At 38.4% G+C, this 11,426-nt stretch overlaps 1 protein-coding gene and 1 pseudogene across 5 annotated transcripts in view; one reads left to right on the top strand and one right to left on the bottom strand.

The window, feature by feature from the left end:
- The window catches only part of LOC149247985 (uncharacterized), a 161,673-nt gene that overhangs the window by 101,253 nt on the left and 48,994 nt on the right, over positions 1 to 11,426 (bottom strand). The window lies entirely within an intron of this gene.
- LOC149247986 (villin-4-like) lies at positions 961 to 11,410 on the top strand (annotated as a pseudogene).

Genomic DNA, 11,426 nt, shown 5'->3' on the forward strand with positions numbered 1-11,426 from the left:
TCAGTGAAGCCATATGCATCACGTCCCTGCAGCTTGCGCTTTGGACAAAGATCAATTCCTACAAAGCATTCACCCAAATTTTCCTATAAATGGTTTTGGGGGTCTGTGGCACGATATCAGAAAACCGTCCGGAAGCTAGGGTCTGCAGTTAGAACGAAAAAAGCTCGAAACCAGCCAATTGATGCTGAATTTCATAGTTGAGCAAATATGTTTCATCGACGCGATAACTACAGGGCTAGGGTCACTGCAACAGTTTTCATTTTAATAGTGGGTCTGGAAAGATCAGAACTGCCTGAAGGTTACGAGATTACCATTAGTAGATTTTTTGTGCTGGACGCTTGATAATTTCATAGTAATTGGGGATTATTTTGTTAAATTTATGAATTGACCAATTTGGTTGGTACGTAGATATTGTTATTTTGTGATCAGACTTTAATAGTGAGAAATTATTTGATCGCTATTGTATTTAATTGCACTGTAGAGTTAATTGTGAACAAAAAGTGCAGTATTGATTTTTACCATTTATATATTACCGTTGTTTGGTAACATAATGCATATGAATTTTATTTGAAAACCCTAGGGTAAACTAGGGCAAAAATTCCACTAGCATATTACAGTGGTATTAGAGCAGCGATCTTGCCAGCCTGGATGATATTTAAAAACAGAACCACCAGAAGCAGATTTTTGGCATAGGTATGCAGAATCTTGGAGAAAGTTGGACAAACAGCAAGCAGAGATTTTTATAAAAATGGAAGAGCAGCAAGCCGAAAATATTAACAGGATGCAAGAATGGAACAAAAGACTGGAAAAATATAACAAAATACCCTGGCATATAACAAAGAAAAGTTATGACGATTTCTAGAATGGTGGCAAGAAAAACAAGTCAAGTGATATTGATCATAAGCCCAAGCTTGAAAAGCACGGTATAAGAAAGGTTGAAGCAAAAAGGAAAGCACGGACATGGTTGTATACCCCGAAAGAGAAGGTATGTGATCAGCCAGATCCATTATTGGGAGAAATAAATGAAGACCATGCAGGGAAATGTGCAACAGAAGCTACTCAGCAGGATGCTCTTTTTGGCAGCAATGCAAGAACCATCAAGGATGTCCAAGACCAGTGGTGGATGAGCATATTGAGAATAGTAGGTTGGAGGATTCTTCACAGGCTTCTCAGAAGTCACATGAATCAATAGAAGCACAAGAAATCTCAGAGTCACTATTGGATAGAAGTATTGAGACTACAGGGGTTTTGCAGGAACACTGGCAGACCTTCAAGGAATGCCAGAATCTATATTAGCTAAATTAAAAGCTGATAACAAAACTGTGGCAATGATGGAACCTGCTCCCCATGACATCAGAAAAGGATCACATACAGGGAATAAACTGGCAATACAGGAAATAATGACCCCATCCGTCAAGGCTTCTTCATTTAAAGGTGTCATATAGAGGGGTTCAGAAATTTGCCAACATCTGAAGAAAGGTAGAGGTACTGTCACATACAGCATTATGATCTTCCATTTCTGCAAGATCACTGTAGGAAATGGAATCTACAGGTCTGGTGCCTGAATAGGCTACTCTAGCAGAAGAAAGCTTCTCAATGTATTGTAAACCTGTTGAATTGCTCAACATTCTTCAGCACCAAGCCTTGAAGCATCCTTTAGCTCTTCAGCGAAGTTTAAGTTACAAAATACAGGAAAAGAAACAAAGGCAAATCAAAATGACTGTCACACTCTCTAGACATGGATGCCATGAACAAACTGCGGATGATTTGCAGGAACTATGGCCTCTACTAACTGAGGTATTTGACAACTGCAAAATTTTCCATGACTGGTTCTCAAAGACCTTTCAAATGGATGGGCCTTCTTCTCAGCCCCCTGAAGATGATTGGCTTGAAACTTGGAAGAAATTGATTATAATTCACGGATTGCACCAGATATTGGAACCTTTTATGCTGTGTTGTCGAGTTGAAGATAGAGGGGTCACTACCACAGAAGGTATCAGTGTTATTGAAATGTAAAATGTCAGCCCTTCAAGGTGCTATTTATGATTGGATCAAAGCAACAGGTAGTATTAGGCTTGATCCTCAGAATGAGGCCAAGAGAATATCAGACAGTTCCAAAAAACAAATTAGAGCATATGTTCCACTGCAGAACAGGTGTATGGAGCTGTGAAAGACAACAACTTTAAAAAGTGGTGTTTTTCGCTATGATATCCATTATTGGCTTGACAAAGATACAAGTAAGGATGAAGCTGGTGCAATAGCCATCAAGACTATTGAATTGGATGCAACTCTTGAAGGACATGCAGTGCAACATAGAGAGAGTCAATGACATGAAACATATAAGTTTCTATCATATTTTAAGCCTTGCATCATACCAGAAGAAGGTGGTGTTGCTTCAGGATTCAAACATGTCAAGAAGAAAACATATTCAGCTCACTTGTTTGCCTGCACGGGAGAGCACGATGTGCATGCGACAGAGGTGCCTTATTCTTGGTCATCTTTAAATCACGATGACATTTTTATTCTTGATACAAAATCCAAAGGCTTTCAGTTTAATGGCTCCAACTCATCCACTCAAGAGAAGGCTAAATTTTTAGAGGTTGTTCAATATATCAAAGATAATTATCATGATGGGAAGTGTGAAGTGGCTACAATTGAGGATGGAAAATTTGTAGTTGATCACGAGAAAGGGGAGTTTTGGAGTTTTTTTTACTGTTTTGCGCCTCTTGCCAAGAAGTCCAGCAATGACGATGAATCACAACCTGAAGCTCTTCCAGCAAAGCTATTCTGCATACAACAGGGCCGTGCAAAACCCATTGAAGGAAATTCATTGACAAGAGAAATGCTGAACACAAACAAGTGCTTCCTGTTAAACTGTGGAATTAAGCTATTTGTTTGGATGGGTAGGAACGCATCGCTTGAGGATAGGAAAGCAGCAAGCTCAGCTGCAGAAGAGCTGATTGCCAGTAAAGAAATATTGAAGCAAGCTCATGTAACTCGTATCATGGAAGGATTTGAAACTGTCTTGTTTAAACTTTAAATCAAATTTTGATGCGTGGCCTCAGAGTACAGATACAGCTATATCTGAAAATGGAAGAGGCAAAGTAGCAGCCTCACTGAAACGACAAAGACTTAATGTCAAAGGCCTTCTCAAAGCAGCTCCAGCAAAAGAGGAAAATCCACCATTTATTGATTGTACTTGAAATCTTAGGCAAGTAAATGGTAAAAACAAATCGCCTATGCCATCGAGTGAACAATGCAAATTTTACAAGTGGTGATGGCTGTATTGTGTGATACGCTTATCCTGGTGAGGAAAATGAAGAATACCTGCTTTGCACTTGGATTGAAAAAGGGAGTGTATGGAACACACAAGTTTAATAATTGAAAGCCATGATAAAGTATTTTATTAGTTATTGAATATTTGATTATTACATTCTCTTGAGAGGCCCTGGCTATATACCGCCTTAGGTACCTCTTGGTGAACAGGCATGATCTTTGATCATGCCCTTTGCCTAATAATCTATAACTAACTAATTTTTACATAACATTGCCTTCCTCTCAAAAGAATGCTTTGTCCTCAAAGCATACATAACGATGGATGTTGCTGAATAAACGCTTCAGTCTCCCATGAAGCTTCTTCTTCTGGTAAGTCCTTCCACTTGATCACGTATTCCTTAATTGTACGAGATCGAAGCTTCTTTTCTCTAATAGATAAGATACCGTCTGGTTCTAGAATGACCCTTCCTTCATCATCTAGAGATGGAAGCGTTGTTTGCGCTGATTGATGGTCACCCAGTGCCTTTTTAAGGCAGGAGACATGGAAGACGTTGTGAACACGACTTTTCTCTGGAAGGCTTAAACTATATGCAACTTGGATAATCTTTTTATTGATCTGATATGGTCCATAGAACTTCGGTACCAATTTTTTTTCCTTTTTGTTTCAAGGACAATTGTTTGTATGGTTGGAGCTTGACAAATACCCACTCTCCGACTTCAAATTCTCTTTCGGTTCTATTTCGGTCCGCTTGTTGCTTCATACGGTTCCTTGCATTATTCAAATTTTCTTTTAGGGTTTGGACGATTTTTTGGGTTTCTTCTAGTTGGTTTTTAACAGCGGGTAGATTTGTCTGGACGATCGCAAGATCCTTCCATTTTGGGGGTTCATATCCATACAAAGCTTGGAATGGCATCATTTTTGCTGACGTGTGATAAGTAGAATTATACGACCACTCCGCGAGATGCAACCATTGAGCCCACTTATTTTGTTTTTATGTAGCATAGCAACGTAGGTAGGCCTCCAAACATTTATTGACAACCTCTGTTTGTCCATCTGTTTGAGGGTGATAAGCAGAATTCATATTTAGGTAGGTTCCTATATGGTTGAACAATTCCTTCCAGAAATTACCCTTGAATTTGGCATCTCTATCACTCACAGTGACTTTTGGAAAACTGTGTAACCTATATATATTTTTGCAAAATATTTCAGCGATTTGTTTAGCTGAGTCTGATTTCTTTATTGCCATAAAGTTGGCATATTTGGTAAGTCTGTTGACCACTACGAAAATCTTGTCCTTGCCTTCAGATATGGGTAATCCTTCAATAAAGTCCATCAATATTTCTTCCCATTTCTGATTCGGAATGTTTAGGGGGTGAAGTAATCCAGGTGTCATAATATTTTCACTTTTATTTCTTTGACATGTGTCACATTCTGCTACATACTTCTGAATATCACGACTCATCCCTTTCCAAAAGAATGATTGACGTGCATTGTAGTAAGTCTTAAAGAATCCTACATGACCGGCTGACGGTGAATCATGTGACTCTTTGAGTATATTGGATTTAAACTTGGAGTTTTCATTCAAATAGATTCTTCCTTTGTACCATAGAATATCATTCTTCCATTCAAATTTTGAGTCGTTTGGAACGTTATTGATTATCGCAATTATTTCTGGATCGTTGGTGTCATCACCTCGAATCTCATTAAGCCATTCAAGCACAACAACCAAGACTGCAAGTAGTGTTGGTTCTTCGTCTTTCCTAGACAGGGCATCTGCTACTACATTGTCTTTTCCCCTTTTATGTAGTATTTCCATGTCAAAGGCAACAATTTTTTCAATCCATTTTTGTTGTTCTTCGGAAAGTTTTTTTTGTTGAGGGAGGTGCTGGCAACTGTTATGGTTTGTTCGAATGGAGAACTTACTTCCCAAAAGATATTGTCTCCACATAGCCAGTGCGTGCATAATAGCGAGCATTTCCTTATTGTATGTGGACTTGAGACGTTCTCTTTTATTGAGCTTCCGGCTTTCAAAAGCTATTGGATGCCCTTCTTGCATTAACACTGCACCTATACCGAACCCGAAAGCATCACATTCAATGATACATGGTTTAGAGAAATTTGGAGTTGTCAATACCAGGGCACTAGACATAACTTCCTTCAATTCTTCAAAACACCTTCCTGCTTCCTCATCCCATTGAAATGAATTCTTCTTTAAAAGGTTTGTCAGAGGTGCCATTATATGTGCATAGTTTTTAATAAATCTTCAGTAATATCCAATCAATCCTAAGAACCCTCTTAGCTTGGATACATTAACCGGTTTGGTCCATTCCCTTATAGCTTTGATTTTATTAGGGTCCACTTTTACACCTTCCTGGGATATAATGTGTCTGAGGTATTCTACTTCTTTCTTTCCAAAGGTGCATTTGGATTTTTTTGCGTAGAACTGATGCTCTTTTAGTAGTGTAAGAACTTTATCCAGATGTTGTAAGTGCTCCTTCCCAATTTTACTGTAAATTAAAATATCGTCAAAAAATACTAATACAAACTTCCTAAGATATGGACAAAATAATTCGTTCATAGTGCCTTGAAACATGCTGGTGCATTGGTTAACCCAAACAGCGTTACTTTAAATTCATAGTGACCTTCATGTGTTTGGAATTTCGTTTTCGATATGTCTTCCAGCCTAATTCTGATTTGGTAATACCCTGACCTTAAGTCCAATTTTGAAAATAATTTGAGCCATGTAGCTCATCCAACATTTCGTCGATAAAGGGGATTGGGAATTTGTTTTTAATCGTTATTTTGTTTAATCCTCTATAGTTAATGCATAACCTGAATGAACCATCCTTCTTTCTTACCAATACCACTGGAGCAGCACACGGACATTTACTTTTCGAGATGATCCCACACTTTAAAAGGTCTTGGATTAATCTCTCAATTTCCATCTTTTGGTGATGTAGATATCGATACGGCTTGATGTTGATGGGGTCTGACCCTGCTTTGACTTCTATTTTATGCTCAATTTCTCTGTTAGGAGGCATTTTCATAGGCAGGTCTTGAAATACCTTTTCATGCTTCTGAATTAGATCTTGTACCTCTGGTGACTCTTCACTAATCATATTTGCAGATAACATTTCTATATGGTGACATTGGACTATGTAAGCGGGTGCTCATTTTCGAATCATCTTCATCATCTAAAATGACGTTACAATTTGATTCTCTGGTGCTTGGAATCCATGTAATTTGTACCTCTGGCCTCCCCAGTTAAATCTTATGAACTGTACTTGATGGTTGGCAGCATGAGTGCCTAGAGTTCATAGTCATTGGATACCTAAGACCACATCTACTCCACCTAATGGTACAGTGAAGAACGAAGATTCTAAATTAAAGTCTTGAATCTGCAATTTGACCTTATGGCATTTCCCTACCTTTTCAATCTTCTTACTATCAGCTACCATCACCTTCATGTTTGGTAAGGGAAATGAGAAAATGTTGAGTCTCTTTGCCACACTTGCATCTAAAAAATTGTGGGTGCTACCAGAGTCGATGAGAACCACTACGTTGTTCTTCTTTATATTTCCTTTCAATTTTAGAGTCTGAGGTTGTGATATACCTGTCATAACTGATAATGACACTTGCGGAATACTTCCGTCATCTAATTCTGGAGAGAATTCTGGGGCATCTTCTGTTTCTTCTATGTCAGAATACTCACTATTTGAGTCATTCGTTGCTTCACAATTATATAGGCTCTTTGATTCTTTTCCTTTAGGGTCCCACTTCTCGCCACACCATTTGCATTTGCCTTTTTTTATCCTTTGTATTTCCACATTATATTTTTCACCTTCACGACAATGTGGTGGAACATATCTTGTATTATTTGAATCCACAGACTGGGGCATTCTTCGTCTCGAATATACTTTTTCCGGTTTTGACCACATTATTTGTTCAAATTAATTTTCAGCGGTTTTTGCTTTTCGTCTTACTATTTCTATTGACGTAATGTCATGAAGGTCAAGTTCTACTCGTAGATGAGTTTTAAGTCCGAAGATGTATGATTGAATTAGATGAGATTCTGATAACCCAAGGACTCGTGTTACTAAAGTCTCCCATTCTCGAGTGTACTCATCCACACTTCCTTTTTGTCGTAACTTGATGAGTGTTGAAAAGAACTCTTCTTCCCTTACACCTTGGAATCTTTTAAAGAATGCATCTTTAAATTTTCTCCAATTGATGGCGATTGTCATCTTCTTCCACCACATCTACCAATTATATGCTTCTCCTTCCATTTTCATGGAAGCTTGCCTAATCTTTTCGTCATCATCGTCGATGTCGTAAATCTCGAAGTATTCTTCTACTTTATTCAACCACGCAACACTGCATTTTTCATTCCCATCGAATTTAGGCATCTCGACTTTTGCCTTTCGCTGATATGTTGCTAATGGTGGAACGAAAAGAGGGTGTTGATTGTTGAATACATCCTAGAGTCGCTTATTTGAAAAAGCTGCGTTACTATTTTCTTGATGGGGCGTGGCTGATTTTTTTGGAGATTCTGCTTTTTCTTGAGAATCTGCTGACTTTGTTGAATCTGATGAATTGTGCTCCTGATTACCTCCATCATCTTGGAATAGTTGTACGGGTGTAACCTTCGTCTTTCAACACAAGGTGTTCAGCGATGCTAATGTCTGATTATGATTCATTTCGGATTGGATCTGGTTCTGCCAACGCTGTAGTTCTATCCGATTTGTCGTATCCTGAAGCTTCTTGATGCCGTCGGAATGCCCGATAAATTTACTTTCGAGATCGACTAATTTTTTGTTGAAATCATCGGAGTGGCTAGTAATTCTATTCTCCAAGTCAATCAATTTTTTACTGAAATCGGCCATTGACATTGACGACATTGAACGAGTTTGTGGGAGTGTATACTTGTTTGCCAACTTTTAAATTTTTATTTTTATTTTTTTTTAAGTAATAATTTAATTATATAACATATAGTTTTTTTTAGTATATAATTATTAAATAAGTTATATATATATATATATATATATATATATATATATATATATATATATATATATATATATATATATATATATATATATATATATATATATCGTTATACTATATACGCCAGCACAACAAAGTCCGCGGGTGTGTGAGGGCACAACACGGCAGACGGCAGGGTCGAGGAGAGGCACAGCAACCGCAAGCGGCCAAGGGACATAGCAAACGTCTGTGGCAGACAGAGGTCAAGAAGCAGATGTAGTGATGTGGTTGCGGAAGGGTGGTGGCGCTTGTCGGCAAGAATGGCGGATAGTGAGACGGCAGCGGCACAATGGTGGAACAACGAGCGCACAAGAACGATGGCAATGGGGTCGATAACAAGGTTCGACGACGAAGAGGGACGGGGAGCCAAGCGACTGTGTGTGCACTACGTCAACAACAACCGAATTAGAGGAGTGTCTAGCTCTGATACCAAATGGAACACACAAGTTTAATAATTGAAAGCCATGATAAACTATTTTATTAATTATTGAATATTTAATTATTACATTATCTTGAGAGGCCCTGGCTATATACCGCCTTAGGTACCTCTTGGTGAACAGGCATGATCTTTGATCATGCCCTTTGCCTAATAATCTATAACTAACTAATTTTTACATAACAGTGTTTCAAGATCAAGCCCTTTGCCTAATAATCTATAACTAACTAATTTTTACATAACAGTGTTTCAGAAGAAAGAACTACTGCCCTATCACTAGTGAGCAAAATGGCAGTCATTGAAAGCACAACCGGTTCAGGCTATGATCTTTGAGGGCAAAGAACCTATCCAAATTTTTTCTATTTTGCAAAGCTTTATTGTCTTTAAGGGTGGACTTAGCTCTGGATATAAGAGGTACACTGACCAAAAAGGCATTAGTGGTGACACCTACAAAGAATATGACCTCAGAACTGGGGGAACAATAGATGATGAGGGTGATCTTGCTGGTAAATATTGATATATGGGTTCTGTGGAAAGTCTTGTTCGTAACAACATTCAACCATATAAAATTATAATGGCAGATGAGATCATAAATGCAGGTCGTTTTGATCAACGGACAACACATGAAGAAGAGGAATTCCAATTCTTGGAGATATAAGGACAGATTTTGCAGAAGAACTTGTCATTGCTTGAGGACAAGCAATGTCGGGAAGGGCAGACTGTAATGTTCCTGAAGAATCAATTGCTCAAAGGACGAAGTAGCCTATCAATCCCCATAGCTATAGCCCTCTAAAAAGGGAGAAAACTCCAAAAATACCCTCTGTTGGGCAAGTTTGGGTCAGCCGGGCACAGTAACCCAAATTGGGGCTTAGAGTAAACATTACTCCATCATTTTAAAAAGAAGAGTTCCTCAAGGAAATCTATAAATATGGGAGGATTGAATTCATTTGGAATCATCATTGGATTGGATCAATTAGATTTGTTTTCTTTGAGCCTGAGGCTCTAAGGGTTTTAAGACCCCAATTTCTCTTGTCAATTTCAGTGGTAGAAGATCCCAACCTAGTTGACACTTTTCTATTCTTTTTTCATTCTGTTCTGGGCACAGGAATTCGATTTGGAAAAGAAGCAGAATTTCGTTGGTTCTTGATTCTTGGTTGAGGATAGGGAATTCTTTATAGGCCGTTCTCTATTCTTTGGGCAGCAAAATACTGTGGTACGCTTTGATTCCGGAAACCCTTTGTAGAATGTAGCAAAGACCTCTCCTATTCTCTGTTTTGGGCACAGGGCTATCTTTTGAAGCTGGCGAATTCTTATTGAGTAAAATGCCTTTTCTGGGCACAGTTTTCAGCGAATTTTCTCCAAGAATTTAACGTTTTAGATTTAGGCACAAACAGTCAGCAAAGCCATACACATCACATCCCTGTAGCTTGCGCCTTGGACCAATATCAATTCCGACAAAGCATTCACCCAAATTTTCCTATAAATGGTTCGGGTGTCTGTGGCACAATATCGGAACATTGTCCGGAAGCTAGGGTTTGCAGTTAGAACCAAAAGCTTGTGACTGGCCAATTGATGCCGAATTTCATAGTTCAGCAAATTTGTTTCATCGACGCAATAACCACAAGGCTAGGGTCATTGCGGCGGTTTTCATTGAATAGTGGATCCAGAAAGGTTAGAACTGCCTGAAGGTTTCGAGATTACCAATGGTAGATTTTTTATGTTGTACGCTTGATAATTTCATAGTCGTTGGGTATTATTTTGTTAAATTTATGAATTGACCAATCTGGGTTGGTACGTAGATATTGTTATTTTGTGATTGGACTTTAATTGTTTTGCAACATTCTGCATATGAATTATATTTGAAAACCGTAGGATAAACTAGGGAAAAATTTTCACTAGCATATTACAGTGGTATCAGAGTAGAGATATTGCCAGCCTGGATGATATTTAAAAATAGAACCACCAAACGCAGATTTTTGGCATAGGTATGCAGAATCTTGGAGAAGTTGGACGAACAGCAAGTAGAGATTTTTAGGAAAATGGAAGAGCAGCAAGCCGAAAATATTAACAGGATGCAAGAATGGAACAATAGACTGGAAAAATATAACAAAATAACCTGTCATATAAGAAAAAAAAAATTGGGACGATTTATAGAATAGTGGCAAGAAAAACAAGTCAAGTGATATTGATCATAAGTCCAAGCTTGAAAGTCAGGGTATAAGAAAGGTTGAAGCAAAAACGAAAGCATGGACATGGTTGTATCCCCCGAAAGAAAAGGTGCGTGATCAGCCAGATCCATTATTGGGAGAAATAAATGAAGACATGCAGGGAAATGTGAAACAGAAGCTACTCAACAGGATGCTCTTTTGGTGGCAATGCAAGAACCATCAACGTCCTCATTGGATGAAAACTGTGCTGCTCAGAAGGATGCTGTAATGGCTAACTTGCAAGGATGTCCAGGACCAGTGGTGGATGAGCATATTCAGAATGGTAGCTTGGAGGATTCTTCACGGGCTTCTCAGAAGTCACATGAATCAATAGAAGCACAAGGAATCTCAGAGTCACTATTGGATAGAAGTAATGAGACTACAGGGGTTTTGCAGGAACACTGGCAGACTTTCAAGGAAAAGCCAAAATCTATATTAGCTAAATAGAAAGCTGATAACAAAT

Source organism: Pinus tabuliformis, chromosome 7 (genome assembly GCF_031772625.1).
Source record: "Pinus tabuliformis cultivar Carrire ecotype Pingquan chromosome 7, CPIR1, whole genome shotgun sequence".
In the NCBI taxonomy this organism is placed as follows: domain Eukaryota; kingdom Viridiplantae; phylum Streptophyta; class Pinopsida; order Pinales; family Pinaceae; genus Pinus; species Pinus tabuliformis.